Below are 11490 nucleotides of genomic sequence, written 5' to 3' on the forward strand. Positions count from 1 at the left end.
GTTGCAAATTTCAGCTAAATATTGTGGGAAAATTAAATTATTTTATTTTATCATAGACACCGGATTTTAAAAACCACTGTTAAAATCGGTGTCTATTAACAAAAAAAAGGCGCTCATAGACATCGGCTTAAAAAACCGATGTCTATGAGCGAAAATTTGCACTTATAGACACCAGTTTTTGGAAATACCGCTGTAAAATACTCAAAGACATCGGTTTTTGCATAAAACCGATGTTGTTCCACCGATGTCTATGAGGGTTTTTCTTGTAGTGAGTTGTAGCAGTAGATGCATACAAACGTTGAAGTCTAGCAGTTAACGGAAAATAATACATGACTTTCCAAGCAATTTTTTTCTTCTTCTGCCTTGGTATACGATTACCATGCTTATAACGAGGGTGTGTACAGATTTTGCATTCACGTAGATCATTGTCTTCATTCCAAATTAAAATATCATACAGTTGTTTATACAACAATTAATTTTCTCTACAGGCAAGCCTAAACCTCTGACCAATTTCTTTGTATTGTAAAAACTATCAGTCATTATGTTATCAACAGGAAGCAATTCTGACATCAATTGACATATGTCATCATAACATCTTTCTGAAAAATGATGTTCTACTTTCATATTCAATAACCTAGGAGTAGCTGATAACTGAGAATGACCAGAGGGAATTCCTTCCCACACTTCTCTTTCACTAGCTTTTAACATTTCATATAGTTGCTGATATTCAGGTGGTGTTGTTTCATCATCTATATTGGAATAATCAACTGCAGCATTCATCGCATCGTAAACCATTGACTGTATTGCAATATCATTAGTTGAGATATCAGGAGCAGTATAAGTTGTGGCAGATGACATCCCACCAGAAGGTCCAATTGATTCATACACATAAGGCTCCCCGTGACAATACCAATTATAGTAATTTGGTACAAAACCATTTCTGCATATGTGAACCTTCACGGTATCCTCATCACGAAAAGCTCTATTCCTACATTTCTTAAGATTACACGGACACCGTAACTCATCACCATTCATACATTCTGGATGACTCTTAGCAAAATTCACAAATTTTTCAACTTCAGCAATAAAATCATCTCTAATAAACCCATTTTCCAAACGATTGTACATCCAAGCTTTGTTCATAAACATATTGACCTTAAACTAATAAATTGAAAATTACCAAATATTAACGTACAAACACATTACAAATGAAATAACTATATTATGTTACAAAATAATATACGAATATATCGAAATTAAATCATGCTAAATAATATCAAGTACAATTTACTAAAATATACCTGAAGATGTGTAGGTCAATAGGAGAAGAGCAGCAAATGCTATCTGTTTACAAAATAAAAACACCTTAGTAAAAAATTTTACTAAAAATTAACAAGTATAATGCATAAACTATTACTATCGACAAACACAGCAGTGTCCAACGCAGCAACGATCACCAAGGCAATGTCTGGAACAGCCGGCTCACAAGCAACCGGCACAGCGGCCAGCGGGCCGCTGGCGGCCGGCACATGCAGCGGCCTGATGCCAGTTGGCACAGTGGCAATAGCGGCCACCGGCGGTCGGTGCTGGCCGCTGGTGGCCGATGCTGGCCGCTTGCGGTCGGTGCTGGCCGCTTGCGGTCGGTGCTGGCCGCTTGCGGTCGGTGCTGGCCGCTTGCGGTCGGTGCTGGCCGCTTGCGGTAGGTACAGACGGCCAGCGCCGGCCGCCACAAAGGGCAACAGGGAGAGGAAAAAAAATGAGGGAGAGGAGTTCTTATCGGCGAAATCAGGGAGGAGGAAGAAGCTGCCGCCGCGTGCGCGTGGAAAGAAAGGAAGCTAGGGTTGGTGTTTTAGGTGGATTTACTGACGGAATCTGTATTCCGTCGGTAAAAACGTAAGTTACCGACGGAAAATAGTTTCCGTCGGTGTAGAAATTTTTTTAAAAAAAAAATACATTTCCGACGGAATAAAAGATTCCTTCAGAAATTTCCGACGGAATCTTTTATTCCGTCGGAAATGAAAATAATACCGACGGAATATTTAATTTCGTCGGTGATTAAGAATATTACCGACGAAAATTGTTTTCCGTCGGTATGGTCGTCGGTAAAACTGTATTTTTTTGTAGTGTAACTTATTAGATCACAACAAAACTTAACTTAAACCTTTGACAATATTAAAACTCATGTTTGATTTTGGTGCAATTTGCACCAACAGATTGTTGCATCTAAGTTGGGTAGCTTTGGTAAGTCTCTAACTAGACCATTTAATTTTGTTAAGTTTCTAAAATTTGTGTGGGACATTCTTCTATGTCATAACCAAGTTTCTTCTTTTTGTGTCAGGTGATACTTGAGTGAAGAAATAGTTAGATTGATTTCATAGATGTTGTCCTTCCTCAGATTCAAGGGCGTTCTCTAGATTTGAGGTTTTCCGGCGATTACGGAGACTAGCTGGAGTTCTCCTGAAACTTCCGCAATCGTTCTGCTTCCACATAATATCGTAGTTCTGAGATTGAACTGATCATTCAGTTTCGAGCTGCAATTTTCATTTCTTCCTCTGTTCTTCACGCAACAAGATCGCGAGCTAGAAGGGCGTTCTCTGCGGCTCAGCGATGCTTGTATCCACTGGCTGAAGATTCCCGATGCAGTGATTGAGAGCCAGAAGGGAGTTCTCTGCGGCTCCTTTGCAGATCAGCGAAGAGAAGGGATTTGATCTGTGAATTGGAGTTTGTGGAATGCTTTAGGGTTTAGATTTCTTTGTTTTAGTATTTGAATTGTGCTCGACTTGCTCAAATCATCAGATCTGATAGTTTCCTTACCAGTTCTTCTTTGTTTCAGTTTTTATGCAATTATGTTTCTGAACCCTTATTTGCAAATCTGATGTGTTTGAATTACTGCAATCTAACCCCATGTTCAGCTACTACTTAGTTTTGCAATCTATTTCCTATTTAGAATTCTTTATTTCAGTTTATACTAACTCGTGTTTAGCTAGTGTTTTGCCTTGATTGTTTAGCTACTAGCTTGGTTTTACTTAATCAGTGTTGATTTGATTCTTGATCTTAGTGACTGTGAACTAATTTAAATGTCGAATGTATCACTTGATGTTCTTCATTGTTTACCTATGTATCACTTTGTTGATTGAGGGAAAGAATTGGAGATTTAGTGATTGAATTAATTGTTGAAGTTGATTGTGTTTGTGACTTAGATGTTATTTCGGTCTCTAGAAGTGTAGTGAGATCTTGAGTTTAATGTTACTGTGATTTTGAATTGAAAAGATAATAATTGATCTATTTGATTCAATGAGGCATTAGAATCGGAGTTTAGATTTGATGAGAAGGGAATGAATCATGTGAAGATGAGAACAATAATGTTTTGCTCCTATTTTGGATAGTTCTAGTGCACTTTTGGGAATTAAATGTATTTAAGTTGAAATGATATTTTGATTGGAATCAATTCTAGAATTCACACACATTTTACTAGTTATCTTTGGAAAAATACGACTTGGGACTCCTTACTACACGTGTTATTTTTAGTTAATGTGAGTTTCCAATATTTATCAATTTGGGGTGCCTCGTGACATGCAAAATGGCCGACACCAAATTTTGGTGCCGTTGCCGGGGAATAATTAGTAGTGTGTGTTTATTTTAGATTGATTATTGAGTGATTTTAATTGGTTAGAATGTGATTGATTTGATTGCTTATTTCTTTTGTGTTTACATGTGGGCTTGTTCTTGAATTGTTAAGTGCTTTAATCTTTATTAATTCATGTGATTGAAACTTTATGCTCTTGAGTCTTCTAATCTTGATTTTTAGTGTTGTAGTGAAGAACAGGAAATTTCTTTAGCATGGATCCATATTTTCAGAATTTTGGAGGAGGAATGGAAAATCAATATTTTCAGCCTGAGTATCAGTTTTACCCAAACATGGATCAACAAAATAGGTATAAATTATTTTCAAATGGTTTTAATGCTAATTGGGTGGATAATTCATATTTCAGGTATGAAAATGTACAAGGACCATTTATTGAGTCATATCCAGTCTACCAGAGTTCATATGGGTTTCAAGAAGTTTCAACATTTTCTATCCCCCAACCTTTTCAACAAAACGATTCTCAGATGGATGAGTCAACATGGAAACTCAGGGAGATTATGCAACAAATGAGTGAGCATCAAGAGCAACAATTTTCAAGGATACAGAACATACAGATTCAGTTAGATCAAATTGCATCATCTATCAATCAACTACAAGCACGAAATTCCAGTGGAGAGATGGAAAGTAGCGATTCTGTCAGGCCTGACCATACTTCTATCACTTCACATGATTTTTCTAGTAATTTTTGTGATAATGATGTAATTATGCAAATTTCTTATCCTAATGATTTTGTTGTTGAAGATGTTGATAGTGATTCAGGTTTTGAACATTTTTTTGAAGATGATTTAAGTGTAGGGGAATGCTTACTAGAAGCATTACCTCAAGAATCACCAAGAATTGAAGATGTAAGTGTATAGAAACTTGTGCTATGGAGGCAAGCACCCAAGAATCACTACATGAGGATGTACATTCACTTGAACCAGAACTTGAGCATTTACTTGATGAAGAGGAGGTAATAATCACCACTCTAGGTACCTTTCAAAATGACAAGGTGAGTATTTCTTGTGATTTATTAGAAAATTCAATAGAGGTACCATTTGTTGATTTTATTAGTTGTGATTAATTTCTTGACATATCTTCTATCAAAACTAATATTCTCCTATTTTCTTTTTATCCCAAAGTGTATGGGAGGTCTTGTCTTTTAATGATGTTGTAGGAGAATACAAGCTCCCGGAGTGGATGCTTGAACTGAACCGCCTCCATCCTCTAGAAAAAACTTTAAAAGGAAAAATGAAGAATAAAAAAAAAAATTGTGGAACCACAATTACACCTCTACCGGTGTGGATTTTGTTGCTAAATCTTCTTCGACCACCGGAATTTAAGGGGAGTTGATTCCAATTTCGTTTTCTTTTGCATTTTAATTCATGCTTTGTTAATAAATTCTTTTTATGCATTTCTTTAGTTACATACTTTGCACTTTGCATTTTACTTTCATACTTAGAATTTTGTTTAGTATATATCATTTCATTTGAATAAAAGTTTCCATGTTGATCGATTGGGAACTTCTCTGCATTGTGGAGAAATGTGGCCAATCGATCACCTGCTAGATTGGCACAGTACTCAATTAATCACTTGATCGATTGCCCAACCTTAACTTGCTTCATCTAAGTCTTGGGTTCTTTTGTCCAACCTTTAATCAACAATGACCTATTTGGACTTCTCCACCAAGTGTCGGGTCAACCTTTTGACCCACTTGGACTTGTCAACTTTTTGTTGGATTTTTTATCACTAAATGTGGTCCTCCTTGATCCAATTAGATTTTCCTCTTGTCAAACCGCAATTAGGCTTTACTTTGCCAACGTGCAGTCCTCTATGACCCACTTGAACTTTCAAACACTAGGTGTCTGGTTAATTTTTGATCCACCTAAATTTTCCAATGTCTGGCTTTATTCACCAAGACTTTTTACCACCTAGCTTTACTCACTAGGATTTTTTTACCTGTGTTCACTCACTAGGATTTTCAACACCTACCTTCACTTATTAGGATTTTTTTTAGCTATCTGGCTTCACTTACCAGGACTTTTCATTTGCTCGGCTTCATTCACAGGGACTTTCCAGCTATTTGGCTTCACTCACAAGGACTTTCTCACCTACCCGACTTCACTCATTGAGATTTTTCACACTAAGTGTCTGGTCAACATTGATCCACTTGATTTTTTATTCTGTCAACCATCATGTTGGTCTTGCCCTTACTTAACTTCCAGTCAACACTTTCCCAGTCAAATATCCAGCCAACCTTGACCTTATGCACTTCTCTCTCACTTCAAACTGATCAACCTTTAACCAGAGAAGACTCCCTAATGGATAATTGCACCTACAAACTCTATATATTATCAAACTGTAAACTTAAATTTAAATTAAACTGGCCAATTTTGATCAGAGATAATTGCACCAATAATTAGGATCATGCCTTTGCCATTTGATTTTTTTCATTGGCATACACAAGCTTATGTGGCTTATGATGAGCTGATGGACCCAACAAAAAAAGTAGGTTGCAACGTATCTATATGAGATTTAAGAGGATCCCTATCAATATGGAATTTTATTTTCTTATCCTTACCATTATTCCTAGGATTATTTTCCTTTGATAGCTTTCGATTTTTGACATATTTGGAACCCCTCCAAATCCGGTATATGACTAGCATTAACTGCTTGCACAGTTGAAGTCACCAAAGTCGCCAGAGCTGCATCCTTCTCTTGCAGCATCGTCATACCTTAGCTTGGGGAGGAATGGGCTGAGCAGTAGCTGAGGTCTCTTTTTTGCATTCCTTGGTAAGGTGGTCATAACAACCACATGCGCCACAAATCCTATGTAATCCTTCATCCTCCACATGAGACCAATGGCTAGACTTTACCAACAACGGGTTTATTCAAATCAATTTCAACACAAACATGAGCAAAACGACCATGTCAAATGTCAATAATATATGTGCCAATTTTGATAGGCTTCCCAATTGCCACAACAAGAGTTAGAAGAATGTTCTCATCATAGAAAAAGATATTCTTCCCTAGAAAATAGATCCAAACTAAGTTTTATCTATTGTTGTTATAGGAGGCAGAAATTATGGAGACCAACACTGCATAGTTAAGTAATGACCAAAATCATCCATGAATCTTCATAACAAACTTTAGTTTGATCAACTTGTTTCTCAAACTTCACCGAAAAAAAAACCATTGCTAATATCCATAATCTCAAAACTTGGAACAAGTTTCCAAATCTTCTGTAATCTATCTTTCAGCACATGAATCCCTGAAAGAAGCCTTCTACACCGCCGTAGATGAGTTAGTGCCACTATGTCTATCGGGTGATTTGCCATTAACCATTATTGAGAAAATAAAGGATGGAAAGCTCTTCATCTCGTCTAAAAATTCCGACATTGAACAAGCACAGGTCAACAACAACCCTAACATTGACTTGAAAGTAAAATTATAACTCTAACAAAATGCTAATCGATATTTATTTTTTATTATTATTTTCTCTCTCTTTGTTTTCTCATGTGAAATTGTGAATTTCAAACCAACTATTTATCCAATAAACTACTTTCCGTTGTCATTCACCTAGCTTGATGTTTTTTTCTTCCTCTTTTTCATCATCATAATCATTCTTTTTATGGGAATTTACTAAAGGACACATGCAAATTAGGTAAATTCCCAAATCATGCACCATATGTGACCTTCCCGTTATATCCCTCCCGCCAACATTAACTTTCCACACATTGACTTCTAATGCATCCGAGCCATATTTGAACTTTTAAATTTTAAAATAATTTAAGTGATACAGATGGATGCAACCTCAATATCTCTCTTCCTTTCTCTATCTTTACTTTTGGAAAGCAAATCTCTCTCTCTCCCCTTCCTCTCATCTGTTGATTTATACAATTTGAATTTTTTTTATTTAACAGCTAGGTGGCCATGTTAGAAAGAGATTGGATAGATATGTTGTGGATGTGGATTGATAATTGTTATTCCTTCATGTAATTATGGGAATTCTTTCTCAACATAGCTCATATCACAATCTTTTGTTGTTGCATTGTAATAAATCAAGGAGCACGAGAGCAAGACCTTTTCATTTTTAGGCCGCTTGGATGTCTCATCTTGATTATGAAACTCTGGTTCCTAGTACTTGGATTCTTTTTCAAGGTAATGTAGTTTTGAAGCTTGATAAAATGAGAGAGCAATCAATCTCCTTTAGTAAAGAGATTTTTTTAAATATCTGCAAAAGAAAGCATCGTATTGAGGGCCATATTAGAGGAGTCCATCGTCAGCTAGATCTTTATCTTTCTTCGATCTAGTTAAATCAGAAAGAGACTTGTAGCGACAATATAATAAAGTTTGGCTCAAGAGGAACTCCTTTTGGTTTCAAAAATCAAGAGACAATGGAGTTAAATTTGACAACAAAAAATATAAAATTCTTCCACACCCAAACTGTGATTCGCAGAAGACTAAATAAAATTATTGGTTTAAATATTGATGGTGTTTAGTATAATGATGAAGAGAATTTAAAAAATAAGGCCTTGGTTTTCTTCTGAATATTCTTCCAATCAAATGATCAATGTAATCCTAGCAATTGTGCCCTTTATTGTATTCCTAAAATCGATCAAGAACTCTATAATTTGCTTCTTAGTTCGGTTTCTTTTAAAGAGGTCAGGAACACTATTTTTAGTATGACTCTATATAAAACACCAAATTTGAATGATTTTCAACCAGTGTTTTTCAGGTATTATGGACTATATAGTTGGTAAAGATGTTTAAAATTTTATTGTCAAAGCCTTTTCTAATGATTATATTGAGCAAGATCTTTCAGAAATATTCATTGTTTCAATTTTAAAGATGATTGATTTAGTGAGCCTCAATGTTGCTCAACCTATTTTCTAAAATCCTGTGTTCTTCTCATTCGGCCATGATTGATTTGATTGGACAAGTCTATTGTTGTTCACACGGGAAACCATTGATTTGTTAAGAAACCATCGTTTGACCCCCTTCCTTCGATGTCTTAGCCAAACGCCTTGGAGGTGAGTTTGATTAATATTTAATTAAAATATTAATAAGCAGAAATAGCATCAAGGGGTGGTGGCGCAGTTGGCTAGCGCGTAGGTCTCATAGCTTCTGAGTTATCCTGAGGTCGAGAGTTCGAGCCTCTCTCACCCCACTTTTATTTTTTTTTAATAAATTAATCTCTCTGATTACGCTGAAAAACTTGATCTATTTTTAAGTTTAAATAAGATTTTGCTTCAACATCATAAGCAGATTATCGGACAGTATAACGGTTTCAACAATACACATTAAATTATGCTAGAAAATAAATATTAAGAATTTTGTTTTTTAACAAAAAAAAATTGTTAATAAATTTAAGGATTAATATATTTTGAGTTCTATCTGCATAACTGATGGTATACAACCCAAGGCATACACAATTTTATTGACAAACAAATAAAATTTGCATGTGGTGCGAGAGATGTCGAGTTGGGATGCCTCTCTTTTTTTTATTCTTGACTGATTTAATTGTGATGTTGTTTATACGGTAAGAGCTCAACAAAGTCAATTATCTTAATTAAAATTCATCATAACTCAGATGACAACAGAAAGGACGACAAGATTTACTCAACAATTTATTGATCTAGATAAGGCAATTATCAAATAAATTTTCAAAGTCATATCGAGTAGTGGAGACGAAGTTAGCGTTAAAAAGTTGACTTCAGATGTTCCACGTGGCCGATCTCACATCACATGAAACGATATTTCTCCTAACTTCGTCAACAATTCATATAAAAGGCAATTCTTGCTATCACTATTGCTCATAGCGAATGACCTCCAAAGTTGTACATATTTAGAAGAGATGTTTTCTTCCCAGACTGTCGTTTTGTAGTTCTCGAACAAACCTCACTACTTACGCTAACTGATTCATGACTTTCTTCAGGAATGAACATTGGCAGATGGAGTGGGTCACTCCCTTAAGAAGTACACGAACGGAGAACCCCTGCCCCTCATCGTAGCTCAGGGTTTCCAATCTATCATCTTCGCTTTCATTATCTTCATCATCGAGTGTTTCATTTGCATATCCGTTCATTGGATCTTCCAGGAAGGTGTCATTAGCATGCAGGTTTGAATGAATGTTGAGTGTCCCTTGCATTCGTTTTCTCAAAGACAGAGAAATACATTAGAACAAAAAGCAATCTAATTGCACTTAACACTGGGGGTCTAGCTCATATGGTAGAGCGCTCGCTTCGCATGCGAGAGGCACGGGGTTCGATTCCCCGGACCTCCATTAAAATTTTTTCCTGTTTATTAATTTAAACTTAATAAAGTATATCATAGGCATTTTTATCAAAACCGACCTTAGCTCAGTTGGTAGAGCGGAGGACTGTAGTTGTTGCAGGTGATCCTTAGGTTGCTGGTTCGAATCCGGCAGGTCGGATTTGTCAAGTTATTTTAAAATTTTTCTTTTTCAAAAAACAAAAAAAAAAAAAAATCCAATTTAGGGCAAATGAAAACTTAGGTCTCCGTAAAATCAATGGTACATCAATTGAATAAGTTTAACGAGCCTGAGTTATAACCGGGCTTAAGTATTAGACTTATTAGTCATATTTTTTTTAAAGGAAAAAAAGATAAAACATCTAATTTTTTAGAATAATTAAACATTATCCTTTCTTAATTATTTTTTATTTTATCAAAAAAGATTTCATCCTATCCATCTTTCTAAAATTACAAAGTTATGCTTAAACTCTCATCAGACCCATTAAATTATTAACTTGCCAGACGTATTATAACAACTACAATTTTATAATTGCTATACTATGAATGTTAGCTCAGCGGATTAAATCCATTTTGTAGTAGCGATAGTTATTATTAAATATAATTAGCTATATATGACTAATTTTAAACCAGTGCAATGTTTAATTGTGTCTGTTCATTAATAATTGTATATTTTGAATGTCCATAACCTTTACCAAAGGTTATTTCATTCATTATATACATTTGAATGTCCATAGCCTTTCCCAAAGGTTATCAAAGGTTATTTCATTCATTATATACATCTTTGAAGCATAATCTATTCAACCTCTTCTTGGTACAATCAGTTTTATTCTCTAATTTATTTTAGGAGAATTTATAAATTTATTGTTTATAAATTCTATTTTATTTTGAGTATCCTGAATGAAATTTATCATTAAACCCAATAGCAACATAGTGGGGGCAAAATTTTCTTAAGGAAAGTGATTCACGCTCGAAACGAAATTCTATCATCAATTTATTTCTAACAATCTTAAGGAAAATTTTCTAATCCAATGGAAGCCACTAGTTCAAAATTTGTTTTTGATGCATTCAAGTTGGACCATTTCAATGGGACGAACTTCACTCTTCGAAAGGATAAATTGTTCTTCCTCCCACTGAATTGGGTGTCACATATCTACTACTACACTATCTGCTCGTGATTCCTGCACCAACTGAGAAGGATACTTGATCCTGTCTAAAATCTGCGAAGACGTGCGCGGGCTCCGGTGAACGATGATCCCTAATGAAGATAACCTCCTGGAGATCTGGAAGAATCCCTCCGCGATCCTACGCACAGCGAGACAAACCAACAAAGCGTTAGTGACCTAAAACTGAGGTGGGGTTCCCTGACTAGGCCCTCCGACACTCAAGTCAGTTTCTCTCTCTCAAAGGTGGAAGAAAGGAAGAAGAACAATAACTGAAGTGAAACAGAGTTTAGATGTTAGAACTTGCGTACCTTGTCAACGGAGAGGATTCCCCTTTTTATACCACCTCACGTGACCTCCGTAGTCATGAAGTAGTCCCCGGTTCGTTAGGGTTTGTTAGGAGATGAAGTCATCTTCTATAGTTCGTGC

The 11490-nt window shown here is 35.7% G+C and overlaps 3 non-coding genes across 3 annotated transcripts; all 3 read left to right on the forward strand.

The window, feature by feature from the left end:
- Positions 1-8710: 8710 nt before the first annotated feature.
- TRNAM-CAU lies at positions 8711-8795 on the forward strand. Its single transcript is given in 2 exon segments — positions 8711-8748; positions 8760-8795. It is a non-coding gene; the product is annotated as a tRNA-Met (tRNA).
- A 1043-nt stretch (positions 8796-9838) lies between these two features.
- On the forward strand, positions 9839-9911 carry TRNAA-CGC. The gene has a single exon. It is a non-coding gene; the product is annotated as a tRNA-Ala (tRNA).
- Positions 9912-9976: 65 nt separating this feature from the next.
- TRNAY-GUA lies at positions 9977-10061 on the forward strand. Its single transcript is given in 2 exon segments — positions 9977-10013; positions 10026-10061. It is a non-coding gene; the product is annotated as a tRNA-Tyr (tRNA).
- Positions 10062-11490: the final 1429 nt, after the last annotated feature.

Source organism: Zingiber officinale, chromosome 8A (genome assembly GCF_018446385.1).
Source record: "Zingiber officinale cultivar Zhangliang chromosome 8A, Zo_v1.1, whole genome shotgun sequence".
Classification (NCBI taxonomy): Eukaryota; Viridiplantae; Streptophyta; class Magnoliopsida; order Zingiberales; family Zingiberaceae; genus Zingiber; species Zingiber officinale.